This window comes from Vicia villosa, linkage group LG1, assembly GCF_029867415.1.
Source record: "Vicia villosa cultivar HV-30 ecotype Madison, WI linkage group LG1, Vvil1.0, whole genome shotgun sequence".
NCBI classification, from domain to species: Eukaryota; Viridiplantae; Streptophyta; class Magnoliopsida; order Fabales; family Fabaceae; genus Vicia; species Vicia villosa.
In genome coordinates this window covers 79,896,269-79,909,999 of record NC_081180.1, presented here as the reverse complement: position 1 = coordinate 79,909,999, position 13,731 = coordinate 79,896,269, and the positions used below count along the sequence as shown (strand labels likewise).

The following is a 13,731-nucleotide window of genomic DNA, read 5'->3' as shown; positions in this document are numbered from 1 at the left end:
TTAGTAAAAGACCAATAAGAACAAACCTCATGATTTGAAGAAATATACTAAACAAAATAAATATATATTTTTTTCATTTAATATATTAAGTAAAAAATTAAAACTTGATTAAATAAACATATTTTTGGATTTTTAAGTATGTCAATATTAAATAAATAAGGTCAGAAATAATAATAATAAAATAAAATAAAAGGAAAGAAAAAGAAAAAGAAAAAAACGGAACAAGTGGTAAAAAAACATTGTGGTCAAGGGGGTTTGAACCCTTGACCATGTACTTTCCAACCAAAACTTTAGCCACTACATCACATGCTACATGGTGCTAGCATGATACACACAAACAATAATATACAAAAACATTTTCCTGAGTGTGTAAGTAAAAAATTAAACAAATAAAGGGGAGATTCCAAGTTCGAACCCACACCCTTTTGGTTCACACACACACACACACACACACACACACACACACACACACTTTCCACCATGTTGTAATGCCAATTCACTTAATATTACACAAACAACACATAATATATTAAACTCAGTATTTATATTTGAAATTTCGCGCCACACTTCATCTTCAATCTCCAGTCATGGTTGAAATCGTGTTCTCTCATTTTTGCATCAAATTCAAAATGTAAATATACAGTTTCACTCTAAATTTCACAAGGATCCTAAATATGACCATAAATTTTATTAGTTCTAACTTAAATCATGAATTTGATTAAGTACAAGAGAAAACCTAAAACTTTAAAGCTTAATGAAATCGTGTACAAGAAAAATCAATGCCTATTTTCATAGGGTTTCAGCTCATGGCATCAAGACAATCATAATGATATTAAGAAATTATCAAAATGATGCTTGTATGATAGAGTTCCAATTGCAAGAAACTATACCTAACGGAGAGAGTTTGTTGCCCCTTTCCAACAACTTTCAAAGGTAGAAAATGATCCCTTCATCACCCTTATTCTCCCAAGAATATATAGGTATGCTTAGAATGCTTTGAGATGCCTTGAAACTCCCTGACCAACTCAAGTTGCAAATGGAAAATGGTGAAGTTGGGTGGTTCGGTTTTGAGGTTACATATGGTGTTTGATGCATACAGTAGGTTTGTTATGATGTGTTGATGGTGTTTCAATGAAAAAACTACCAAGAACTTAGAGGAATTTAGGAATTCGAAAGTTTGAATTTTTCAAGCTCTTTAATGGAGTTTTGAGAGAGATTTTTCTATCCCCTTGAATTGAGCTCATGAGGGCCTTTTATAGAGGTTGTGATGTTCTTCAAAAGTGAATGGAAGTGTTGTTTGGTTACATTTCAATGCTGGTTTGCTTCTTAAGTTACAAAAAGGATCCAAAGTTCCAAGGTGAGATGAAGTGTTCAAGGAGGCAATATGGACGCTTTATCTTATTTTAGGGGATTGCTTCTGAGCTTTAGGATGAAGTGTGATCAGAAAAAACATTTACAAAGGTCAATGCAAGAGTTGTTGGAGAAAAGCAAACTTTAGCAAAATGGAAATGGATCTATATGCATTATGTTCCATAAATGATATTGTGGTTTGGAAAATGATTCAATCACTTGTGTAATGCACCAAAGGTTTATGTAAAACACACTTTTTGTTGAGATTTAGAAGAAACATAAGCTTACAAACAAAGATCTCAAGGATTGAATTTGGTTTGGACATGAAATTGGACTTGGCTTTGGACCTATAATTCAGCTCTACCATGACCACTTCTCCTCTTCGATACATGATGCTCAAGCAAAAGAAATTCATGCCCTTGGTACCATTGGAAAAATATGAGATCACACATTACAACTTTCATGTTGAGCATTTGTTTTGAATAAACTTGGATCATAAAGAAATCTGACAAACAAAATCCAATATGTTGAAGCTGAAAAACACTTAGAGAAATTCCAAGTTTTTGACATCCAACTTTGTCATGATCTCACAATCAAATGAGGAGTGCTTTTGACTTCAAACTTTTCACCATGGTGAAGTATCATGTATGATCTTGAAATTCAGCGCTTGTTTTTTCATTTTGGTTGCTTGAGGGAGAAGTTACAAGCTTGACAAGTTGGCGACTTGAACATGTTCTTTGGGACTTAGAAAAATTCTCAATCTCTTCAATCTTGCCCTTTTTGCAAGTTACCTTGATTTTCAAGATTTCTCTTGACCAAATTCATCAGTTAACCATATTTTCATGATATTTGTATTGAGAAGTCCATGTTTGACCAAAAAATTTAAAAGTTAAACTTTGACTTGGAGCAATTGACTTTTCATCAGTTGAATTCAAAATCTTCCAAATTCAATGAAACCTTATAGGATCATGATGCAACTCCTATCACATTGAGATATCTTGAGGATCATAGAATGATATTATTGATGACATCTTGAGTGATGCACATTGGAGCTCAACCCACAAACCCTAATTCTTGATTTTCTTTGGTGAATGCCAAAATTCTAGTTGACTTCAATCATATGAGGAACCAATGATGAAACCCTAATGTGATGAGATTTTGATGAAGATGATGATCTATTTAAATGGGAAAACCCAAATCAGAAGCAATATGTGATCAAAATTCCTTTATGATCATGACAATGCACCACTTGAATGTCAACTTGTGTGTGAAAACCAAATGAATCAAATGTTATACATATTTGTAAAGTCAAATGACTTAATGAATTGATGCATATGATCTGAGATCTTAGGTAAAAAATTAGGATATGACAATTTATAATCTTAATTTTTTTAAATATATATTGTATATATTTTTATTTGGTGTTAAACATTTTAATAACTAAATCATATTCTAAAAACAAATTATGTTTTAATTTTTTTTTTAAATTACACTATATATATATATATATATATATATATATATATATATATATATATATATATATATATATATATATTGCAATAAATAAAATAATATGATGAATAATTTATTACAAATTCTTTGAAATATCCAGCTATAACCATCTAGAAATTTGCTAAACAAGCTAAGATATATACAAACTGGCAAAAGAGTGTCATTTTTTTGACATTAAATTTGTTTGCCATATAAAACACAAAAAGGGATTTGATGAGAATCTCTTAATCTAGTTAATTTTCAATGTAATGAAAAGATGGGACGTTTGAAAAAGATAGTCGGGGGAAAGTTTTTGTAAGCCTAATACGAGTAGGTTAGTGAACATGTAGACATACAAATTTTTGGTATAAAATTACCCCTTCAGACCCAATTATTATTGAGAATTTCTTTACCCACCTCTCTATTTTCTTGGTCACCTCTGGTGAAAAATTCAAAATACCCTTACTTCGGAAATGTATTTCCGAAATTTTTTTTTTAAAAATTTGTTTTATTTCGGAAATGCACTTTCGAAAACACGAAAAAAAGGTGTTTTCGGAGATGCATTTCCGAAAACCCTTTTTTTTTGGAGAGGGGTGTCTTCGGAGATGCATATCCGAAATATTCCAAGACCAAATTGGTCTTGAAATGTTTCGGATATACACTTCCGAAAGAATTCAATAATTATTAAAAAATTAAATCAAGGTGAATCAAAATTAAAATTATTTTACTAACTTATATAAATCAAAAACATTTTAATTTCATAAGTGAATTTTAAATTATAGAGAATTAAATATAAAATTTATTCATTAAATAAAATTAAGACAAAATCTTTTTTTAATTTTTTTAAACTAAATAAAAAATTATAACTCATTTTTAATTATGAACCAGAATAGAAATATATAAATATAAAATAATTATTATTAATTTTATAAGTGAAATATATAAATATATAATATATAAATATATAATAATTATTATATAAATATATAAATATATAATAATTATTATAAATTAAAACACTCATTTTTATAATTTTTATAATTATTATATAAATATATAAATATATTTATAATTAATATATAATAATTATTATATAAATATATAAACATATAAATATATAATAATTTTTATAAATATATAATAATTATTATAATTATTATATAAATATATAAATTAAAACACTCATTTTTTAAATTTTTTTTGTAAATACATAATAATTATTGTAAATATATAAATAAAAAGCTATAACTCATTTTGTAAGTGAAATTATTTTAATTTTTTTAATTAAAATTATTTTAAATTTTAAAATATGAATCAAAATAGAAATATATAATAATTATTATTCATAATTCATAAATTATATCAAAATATATAATTATTATTATTCATTACTCATAAATTATATCAAATTTATGATATATGAATTAATTAATATCCTAAAATTAATTTTTGGGATTTTTAGTTTTTTTTTTTGTTTTTTCCGAGATGCATCTCCGAATTATTCAAAATCTCAATTTTTGGGATTTTTTCGGAAATGCACTTCCGAAGTCTGGAAAAATTTAGAAAAAAAAAATATTTCGGAAATGCATTTTCGAAGCGGGGTAAAATGGGGTTTTCGCTGGAGTGACCCCCAAAGGGAGGTGGGTAAAGAAATAGTTTTATTATTTGACATTTTGTTAACCTAAAATCACAAATACACTCACAGACGCTTCTATTATTTTTCCCTTCTCTATTTTTCTTCTTCGGTCATGTCAAGCGAAAAGAAAAGTCGAGGACGCCAAAAGATCGAAATGAGAAAAATGAGCAACAAAAGTAATCTACAGTGACTTTTTCAAAATGTCGTAGTGGACTCTTCAAGAAAGCTAGTGAGCTTTGCACCATTTGTGGTGTGGATATTGCTCTTTTTGTATTCTCACAAAGTGAAAAGGTGTTTTCTTTTGGTCACCCTAATACTGACGAGATAATTGATCGGTATTTTTCTCGGGTCACACCCCAAAACAGTAGCACCATGCAATTCATTGAGACTCATTGCAACGCCAACGTGTGTGAGGTCAATGATCAGCTGACTCGGATCAACAACATATTGAATGCTGAAAAGAAGTTAGGTGATGAGCTTAGACTTTTATGCAAAGAGACCGAGTCTCAATTTTGGTTGGCTTGTCCAATTGATGAGATGAATAGGACTAAAATGGAATTATTCAAAAATTCTTTGAAGGAGCTTAGGATTCTTGTTGCACAACAAGTTAATAGGCTTATAATTCAGAATGCTTATACTCAAACTCTTCAGTTTTTTGTTGGCAATACTCAATAAGTTCAAATATTTCTACCATAGTATTTTCGTAACCCTTTATTACATCCTCATTTGTTTGATGGATCAGTGATACCTCACCATGGCTTCAAGACTATATGGTATTATAATATGTTCTTTAGAATATATAATTATGAGGTCTTGAGGAATAAATAAGATTTAATCTTTTAAGTTTCTATTGAAAAAACACTTTACATTATTTGGGTTAATCTAGTATTTTTTTGTTATTGATTGCATACTTTGTATTCGTAATTAAAAAAGAGTATCTCCATTGATTAAAAATAAATAATTACCATAACATGTTTTTTCCCCTTTTTCTACTTATGCAGTTGATGGCAGAAGTGTGTGTATCTCCTTTAATCACTTTTTTTACATCTGTTCATTTTCTCACAACTCATTTGATTGAAAACTAGTAACAAACCCGTGCGTCCGCACGGGTTCTGGAACGGGACGCGCATTTGTTTCAGATGTACTTTTAATAGAAAAATATCTTGTTATCCGTAAAAAGTAAATAATTGAATGTATAATTAATAAAAAAAATTTTGATTAATAACTTCATGTCCCGTTAATAATTAATATTTTGATCAATAATTTCATGTCCTGTTAATAATCAATATAATAAGAATGTAAAAAAGAAAAACAAAATTATTTAACTTAAAGAGCTTATTGACATATGGATTAAAAAATAAAATTATTTGGATTAAAAAAACTTGTTCCCATTTATTAAAAAAATATATTAAAGTTTAGTCATTAATTTAAAAATAACACTTGTCATTAATAATATATTTCCTCTGTCTCAAAATAATTGTCAATTTGGCGTGTGTCTGTTTTTTCATCTAAGCAAACGCCACCGCACGTCCAAGCTAATGCTACAATTTGTAGCTTCTAAACATATACTTAATGACAAGTGGACGTGAAAATTGGAATGGAAACGCCAAACCAAACATATACTTAGATTAATATTAATAAAAAAATGGATAGTATTTGGTGTCAAACCTTGGTGTCAATTGATTCATTCCCTTTAAAAAAATACTATTAACAAACTCATGCGTTCGCACAGATTCTGATATGGGACGTGCAGTTGTTTCAGATGTATATTTTTTAATAGAAAAATGTCTGGTACCCGTAAAAAAATAATAATTGAATGTATAGAAAAATGTCTGGTACCCGTAAAAAAATAATAATTGAATGTTCAGAAAAGTGTCTGGTACCCGTGAAAAAAAATTAAATATATAAAAAATGTCTGGTACTCGTGAAATAATAATAATTGAATATATAGAAAAATGTTCGGTACCCTAGAAAAATAATAATTTAACGTATAGAAAAATGTCTCGTACCTTTAAAAACATTTAGATCAATAAGATTTTTTAATCTAAAATACAATTTTATTATAAAATATGTGAATGATAGAAGCTAAAAAAATGTAATAGAAAAATAGAAGAAAATAAATATTAGAAGAATAAATTAGTTGTAAGAAAAAGATGGAAGATGATTGAGTTTTAGTCTTGGGAAGATATGATTGAGTGTAAAAGAAGGTTGTTGAAGAGAGAGAATGAAGTGAGAGTATAGGTAGGAGTAGGATAGGAAAAGACCATTGATTAATAGAATGGGAAAGAAAATATTTGGATTTCCAATTTTTTTTTTAAATATTTGAATTAAAATTTACCTTACAATGTAGCATCATGAAATGAAAAGAAAGATGATAAGATTATATTTTCATCAATTATACAAATATTATTAATTATTATTAAGTATTATAAATAGTATAAAATAATACTAACATCTTATCAATCATTTAATATATTATAAATGGTATAATAATATATTGAATATTATTAATTATCATTGTAATTATTATTTATTTTGAATATGTAACATTAAATAAAAAATAAAAAATTATTTTGACAATCTTTTATAATACTAAAAAACATGTGTGATGATGAAAAGGAAAAAAGACATAGAGATAAATATAGTTGATGTGACTTTGCCTTGCACTATACAACACACTATACTAAGACCTATTATCTTTGTTCTATAGAGTTTCTTTGATACAATCAAGACATTAATTATCTCTTTTTATCAAATTTATCATCATTTTTTTAATCAATTTGTCATAATTTGTTTAATTATTATTTACCTTAGTGATCAAAAAGCATTTACAAACTTTATGTTTTTTTTTCTTATTTATCTTGGTGATAAAAAAAAACAATTACAAACTTTTTCTTTTAACTTAAAAAAACTGATGATATAACACTGATATTTTACCTCCACTATTTAACATACTTCACGTTTTCAGTTTCTTATATATAAAAAATCAATTACTTCCATTAACTATATTAACTTTATTTTTCACTACCATTGAATCATTGCAATAAGGAATATTACATAGATTATTTTGCTTTTTATAGTAATCATCTATGATTTTATTTTTTCTCCAAAATTACATTCCTTATGTAAATTTAGTTATTCTAAATATATATTTTTATCATGGATTACAACAATTAACAGTCTTTTTCAATTAATTAAATTTGTACATTTTTGATAATATCATGTATTTCAAATTGATTGTAGCAATTGTGCACATGTAATGTTGCTCCTCACAATACTCAATTTATTTTAATTATTTATTTCGATTTGTTTTTATCTATTAGTTTATTTTTCTTTTTCGTGTGATAGTCTTAAAAAGCTTTAGAGGTCAATTTATCTTTAAAAAAAAACTATTTATGATGTTAAAAGACTGGAATTAAAAAAATTGTAATATTTTATATTTATTTTTCAAAATTTTCTCAATTATATCTTAAATATTTGATTAGTCCATAAATTATATTCATTTTTCAAAAATTTCGAATAAAAAAAATAAAATACATCATGCTGCTATAATTAATTAATAAAAAATATTATTATTTATAGTGTCCTCCATTTGTTTTTTAATAAATTAGTTGTAAGAAAAAAATGGAAGATGATTGAGTTTTAGCCTTCGGAAGATGGTTGAGTGTAGAAGAAGGTTGTTGAAGAGAGAGAATGGAGTGAGAGTATAGGTAGGAGTAGGAAAAAACCATTGAGTAATAGAAGTGGAAAGAAAATATTTGGGTTTCATATAAAAGATTTAAAATATTTGAATTAGATTTTACCTTGCAATGTAGCATCATGAAATGAAAAGAAACGTGATAAGATTATATTTTCATCAATTATACAAACACTATTAATTATTATTAAGTATTATAAATAGTATAAAATAATACTAATATCTTATCAATCATTTAATATATTATAAATGGTATAAAAAATATATTGAATATTATTAATTATTATTGTAATTATTATTTATTTTGAATATGTAACATTAAATAAAAAAATAAAAAAATATTTTGACAGTCTTCTATAATATTAAAAGACATGTGTGATGATGAAAAGGAAAAAAGGTATAGAGATAAATATAGTTGATGTGACTTTGGCTTGCATTATACAACACTATAGTAAGACCTATTATCTTTATTCTATAGATTTTCTTTGATACAATCAAGACATTAATTATCTCTTTTTATCAAATTTGTCATCATTTTTTAATCAATTTGTCATAATTTGTTTAATTATTATTTACTTTGGTGATCAAAAAGCATTTACAAACTTTATGGTTTTTCTTATTTAGCTTGGAGATAAAAAACAATTACAAATTTTTTCTTTTAACTTAAAAAACTGATGATATAACACTGATATTTTACCTCCACTATTTAACATACTTCACGTTTTCAATTTCTTATATATAAAAAAATTAATTACCTCCATTAACTATATTAACTTTATTTGTTACTACCATTAAATCATTGCAATAAGGAACATGATATAGATTATTTTTCTTCTTATAGTAATCATTTGTGATTTTAATTTTTTCCAAAATTGCATTCATGATGTAAATTAAGTTATTTTTATCATGGATTACAATAATTAACCGTCTTTTTCAATTAATTAAATTTGTAAATTTTTTATAATATCATGTATTTCAAATTGATTGTAGCAATTATGCACATGCTATGTTGCTCCTCACATTACTCAGTTATGTATTTTAGTTATTTATTTCGATTTGTTTGTTACCTATCAATTTATTTTTCTTTTTCATGTGATAGTTTTAAAAAGCTTTAGAGATCAATTTATACTTAAAATAAACTATTTTTGATGTTAAAAGACTGGAATTAAAAAAATTGTAAATATTTTATATTCATTTTTTAAAATTTTCTCAATTATATCTTAAATATTTGATTAACCCATGAATTACATTCATTTTTCAAAAATTTCGATAAAAAAATAAAATACATCATGCTGCTATTATTAATTCATAAAAAATATTATTAATTATAATGTCCTCCATTTGTTTTTTAATAAATTAGTTGTAAGAAAATGATGGAAGGTGATTGAGTTTTAGCCTTGGGAAGATAGTTGAGTGTAGAAGAAGATTGTTGAAGAGAGAGAATGAAATGAGAGTATATGTAGGAGTAGGAAAAGACCACTGAGTAATAGAAGTTGAAAGAAAATATTTGGGTTTCCAAGAAAAGATTTAAAATATTTGAATAAGATTCTACCTTGCAATATAGCATCATAAAATGAAAAGAAATGTGATAAGATTATATTTTCATCAATTATACAAACACTATTAATTATTATTAAGTATTATAAATAATATAAAATAATACTAACATTTTATCAATCATCTAATATATTATAATTGGTATAAAAAAATATTGAATATTATTAATTATTATTATACTTATTACCGATTAGAATAAATTTAAGTAATAATAGTCTCCCTACAATAATTTCACCAATTTTTTTTTTTTGACAGCAAGAAACTAAACCATTTCATTAATAATAATATTGTAAATACAAGTAGGTACATCGTTAAAATTGAATATATAGAAAAATATCCAGTACCCATGAAAAAATAATAATTAAGTATATACTTGGACGAATGTCCGATTTTTAATTAGAGGATAATTATTAAAAACTTAATTAAATACAATATAAAATAAATTATTTTAACCAATTCAAAACCGACCCATATTTAATTGGTCAACTACGTGTTTTATTTACAAATAAATTTATTCTTATTCATATTTTATTCTACAAATCAATAAAATATGTTAAGCTTATTCTTTTGTAAAAGTAGTGTTGAAATTCAATTTTACAACCTTTTTGGTAAAATTAAATACAATATATTTCTGTAACGATAAAAATATTATATGTCAAATTAATGATGAACTAATATTTTATAAAATTAAATACTACTATTCATGCATTGGAACTCCAAATACATAATGCATTTCTATTCTAAGTGATTGTAATGCTTGCTAGTTGCTTCTATCTCTCTTTTGTCTCTCTCACGTATTTCTATAATCAATATTCACTGACACTTCCTTCTTGTATTTAAATTAATAGTATATATTTTACATATCTATATTAATGATACAAATTTATCCTGTCACTATTTAAATTGTATTGAAGTGACATATAAGAAAAAGTTAGTGTACTATGACAATGAAAGATGAAAATAGTAAAAGAGAAAAAAAGTATTGAAGTGACATATGAGAAAAAGTTAGTGTATTATAGCAACAAAAGATAAAAATATTGTACTATTATATCACATTGCTTGTTAGACACAAGTGAACAATTTTCTTACAAAATAATGTTCATAATTGTCTTTGAAAAATAATAAATTAAAAAAATTAAAAAAATTAAATAATATTTAATCATTTATGACATACACAAATGTCATTAATTATTTTTCTAACTATACATAGATTGAAAAGGAAATAAGATATCATTGATTATTCCATACACAAATTGTATATTGTTTTTTCCATTATATATTTTTGTAAATATATAATGTATGTATCTTTTCTTTAAAATTTGAATTTAATTTAAGTTTAAAAAAAATTTTATCCTCATTTTATAAATACAATTTTTTTTTTTATAAATGAGAAATTTTTAAGCTAAATGAGAGATATAAAAAAAACTTATTTATAAGATATAATTTCATATGACATCACTCTTCATTAATAATATAAAATTGTTGATGAATACAATTCTTTAATATTTAAAACCAAAAATTCTATATAAAATATTTTAAAAATTTATCTATTTGATTAAAACAAAATAAAATTTCTACTTTATTAAAAAAATTCAAATTCACGTGATCATTTTTTCATAATTCAACATAATCACTAATTATCAAATAAAAAACATAAATGTCAATAATAACATTAAATTGTTATTGTTATTTCCTTTTTGACATAAAAGTCAAATAATAATTAGTACACATTGATAGTTGTATCGTACAAACCAAAAATAATATTTCCTACAAAAGTTGCAAAAAGTTGGCACGCGTAACTAAGTTGAAATAGTAGAATTGTACTAAGCAAAGTAGTGTTTGGCATAGCTGTACAAACTAAACTTACAACTTAAAAATATAATTAGTGTATGAATGAATAGACATTTGCTTTAGAAAAGTGTGCATAATATGAATGAATAGACATTGCTTTAGAAAAGTCTACATCCTACTGTTGTGTATGAGGAAAGACAAAAATTTGGCTTTACAATGCACTCTTGCAACACTTATATCGATGATCAATGCTGACAAACCATTGTACCTTTTACAAAAATTTGGCTTATCAATCCACTCCTGCAAAACTCCTATCAGGAAGATGACTTTACAAAATTTATGCCAATAAATAAATTTATACCAAGTGAAATAAATAAAAAATTATACATAAAACATTAAAATAAATAAATAAGTTTAAATAGAAAGGACGGGAAAATAAACCATATTTAATATCAGAATCATGTATATGATTTTTTTTCAAGTAAAAACTTTTATCCCAAGTGAGGAGATTCTAAAAATTTAATCGTGTTTTATAAAAAATTATAATCACACTTTTATATTCATAAAATATTTTATAATTTTTTTAAGCATTATAATAAAATCAAAATATATTTTATTGAAATAAATATATACTTTTGAATGATTTATTGGTGAGTTATCTAAAATATTCTAAAGAAACTTAGAAAGTACAATAACATGTCTTCATGAAAAATGTATTGGACAGTAAATTCAAAATCAAATATTGCTTCTCTATCATAGAGTGCATCATTTAGTTACTTGTTTTTGCTTTCTGGTCTACCATTTCTTTGAGTAGAATCGGTTAACTTGATGAGAGAAAATGAAGGTCAAGTAAGTGTAAGGTCTAAATCATGAGAAAAAAACTAACATTAATAACTTTGTTTCTGTTGATGAAATTTATCCGTCTCTTCATCTTCATTATTTCCAGCATGTTTTAATCCTCTTTAATTTCCAGATCTGGAAAAAAAATACATATATTAGAATCAGATCCATCAACTTACTCATCTCTAATGTAAATCTTTTTATACTCTTTAATTTTCAGTTTCAGAAAAATTAAAGATTGAAAATTAAATAATAAAGAAAATGAAAAATATAAAGAAGAGAAACCTAAGTGATGAGTGATAAATAACAACTGAAAAACAGACAAATGAAAAAATTAAGTTAGTTAATAAAAATATATAAAATAAACAAAGATTTGTAGAAGAAATAAGAAGAGGAAGATCTGAGTTTATTTTTGAAATCATAAATTGATATCACAGATCAGTGGTTGTTTCGATTTGGTTTCAATAAGAAAAAGAGGAGGAAGAAGAAGAAAAGGTAGAACGAAGAAGAAAAAGATGAAGAAGCAAGAAGATTTGAGGTTGAAGGAAGAAGAAGATTTTGTGCAAGAGAGAGAATTAGAGAAATGAAGTGACTCACAAAAAGAGTGTGGGTAGAAGAAAGTTAGATTTGAAAGGTTTAAAAAAATGTAGACATGAGAAGCTTTGCAATTAAGATGCCCACTTGGCACAACATGGAAACAGGGGGGCAAATTGGTATTTTTCAGGACAGTGAATTTTCTTATATTGTAGATGAGTGTTTATATATATTTTTTGAATGACTGAGTATTTAATGGCTGGATGAATGCTGATTGTACATAATTTTTAGAGATATGGTAAATTAAAGTTTTTGGCTTTCACTAATATGGAGTACTTCGTGTGTATATTTGGCGTTGGGATATTTGCTTTCTAAAGTGGCAGTGCGACAGTTACAAAGGGTTGGGAAATGCATGCATGAGTTTAAAATTGACACAGAAAAAACAAACACACACACACAAAAAAAAAAAACAAATTAGACGAATTGCACTAAGAATCTATCAACCTAACTCGACTCAAATAATAGTTTGTAATAATTTGTAGCTAATAGTGATTTGATGTCTTCCTTTAATAGGAAGGTTTAGGGTTTAGGGGTGCCTATAAACTTTTGTTTCATACAATCTCCAAGGAAAAGTGTCGGAGGATCCTTTATGGTACAATTTTACTTCCCTCAAAGTCTTCCGGGCTCTTATAAGGTTTTCTTCTAAAAAAATATGAAGTTTCATATCTCTAGAGAGAGACTGTCGTATATCTCTCACACTTTCAGGGGAGCATCTCCAATACGGTTATTTAGTTGTTTGTCTTTTCGCTTTTATTTATTATTATTTATTAAG

At 25.4% G+C, this 13,731-nt stretch overlaps 1 long non-coding RNA gene and 1 pseudogene across 1 annotated transcript; one reads left to right on the top strand and one right to left on the bottom strand.

The window, feature by feature from the left end:
- Positions 1–4,592: 4,592 nt before the first annotated feature.
- On the top strand, positions 4,593–5,485 carry LOC131647108 (agamous-like MADS-box protein AGL62; annotated as a pseudogene).
- Positions 5,486–11,538: 6,053 nt separating this feature from the next.
- Positions 11,539–12,952, bottom strand: LOC131610467 (uncharacterized). The gene is made up of 2 exons (XR_009286507.1): positions 12,651–12,952; positions 11,539–12,500 (listed from the first exon to the last, which is right to left on the bottom strand). It is a non-coding gene; the product is annotated as an uncharacterized LOC131610467 (long non-coding RNA).
- Positions 12,953–13,731: the final 779 nt, after the last annotated feature.